The following is a 1,816-nucleotide window of genomic DNA, read 5'->3' as shown; positions in this document are numbered from 1 at the left end:
TCACAGCGACTGGTGCTTAGGAGCTTTGTAGTCTCAAGCGCTGTGAGTGGCTCGTGTCCAATTGAGCCGTGTTCAACTGGGTGCCACCCCTCTAATATTAAATGTTTTGTGCAAATAAATGCAATCAAGTTAAACATTATATTCAATTCATTATAATTATGTTTAAAGATAAATATTTTGCAAACAAATTGATTTATCAAAGAATACTATACAGTTATTACACTTTAACAGGACTTCATACGCAACATGACGAAAAATCCTTTATTGTACTTCATCGTAAATTATAATCGATCGAAGTAAAATATATTTTACTTACTTCCAGGATTCCATAATATAATTTGATTTTCATTATTAAATTGCATTAATAAATTCTTATTTGTAGCCATGGGCTGCGTTCAACAGACTCAACAGTTTTGCAACCGTTTTGTGATTCTTCTCTGAGATAGGACTATTCCTTTAAATCTAAAGGCCCCGTCTACAATACACGGAGTAAGAAGTAAGAGTAAGAAATTGACCAATCACAGTCGAATGTGAGAAGAATAATCGACTGTGATTGGTCAATTTCTTACTCTTACTTCTTACTCCGTGTATTGTAGACGACGCCTAAAAGTATAATCCAATCAGTGCGATGAATCACAAAAGGGTTGTAAAACTGCTGACTTTGCTGAACGCAGCCCATGTTTCACTTCCCGCGCTTTGTGTGCCTATTCGATCGAGAGATTTTCTACCTAACAAAAGAGCAGGGTGCAGAAGTCTCCCGATTGGGAACACCCGAAACGTTTCTGAACGGGCCACCTAGGTAACGATGAGGTACTCTCAATTGGTTTCTGAACGGCATTCGGGAGCTTGGGTGCTCCCGGGTGTAATATCTGAACGCAGCCCTGGAAGCGGAATTGCCTATTAGCGTTTTCGATTGGGGTGCACTGGCTGCACTCAGTGTCAAGAGCGTGTTCGATTGGCAGTGCCAATGCGCACTTGGCTAGTGTCACGTGTTCATTTGATCGCACGACACTCGCGTAGTGCGCACTCAGTGCGCACTAAGTGGCACGAGATATTTTAACGGTGCCAGTTCAGTGCACGTTTTATCACAGTTAAGGATATACATAGGGACAAGCAAATCTGCGCAGTTGAATTGAAAACGGGGTCTTGTCCCTACTCTTAATATCTTTTACTGTGGTTTTGTAACATTTTGTTGAACATTGCTTCAAAGTGAACAAAAATGAGTTTCAGCTTTAGCACTGACAATCTTGGCGTATTCTTTTAAACTTGCACTATTCAGTGCAACCCATGGAACTCGTCCAGTGTTGGTGTGAACTGAGTGCGCACTGGTGCGCACTAACTTTTGCCCAATCGAAAACGCTATATGCTACCCATTAAGGCCCGTCTACAATACACGGAGTAAGGCCGATATTCCATGTGTCGTACGACGAGCTTGTCGGGCGTTCTGATTGGCTACCGACGACACATAAGTGGGGAGCTTCCGTCGAAGATTTACCAGCATTCTTGTCGAAATAAAAGAAGGCAAGACCATGGTATAAGGATAAGGGTATGCTCACGCGCATGCGACCAATCAAAATTGTCGAAGTGTGACGTCACACAACAAGCGGTAAATTTAAAACTGCTGTTTCCAACCAACTTATGTTAGCAGCATTCTCGTCAGATATTTTATTTTTATTTAAAGTTTACAGGGAAAAATACGTTTTGAAATAATTTAAGAACTAATGAATATCCTGTAACAAAATGTAACATAAGTAAACATTACAAACTCAATAAAGATAGAAGAATTTATTATGAAATTTATTATCTTATATTTAAT

The sequence above is a fragment of the Trachymyrmex cornetzi genome, unplaced genomic scaffold, assembly GCF_001594075.2.
Source record: "Trachymyrmex cornetzi isolate Tcor2-1 unplaced genomic scaffold, Tcor1.1 scaffold185, whole genome shotgun sequence".
NCBI lineage: Eukaryota > Metazoa > Arthropoda > Insecta > Hymenoptera > Formicidae > Trachymyrmex > Trachymyrmex cornetzi.
The sequence above is the reverse complement of the archived record's forward strand: the minus strand, read 5'-3'. Positions refer to the sequence as shown.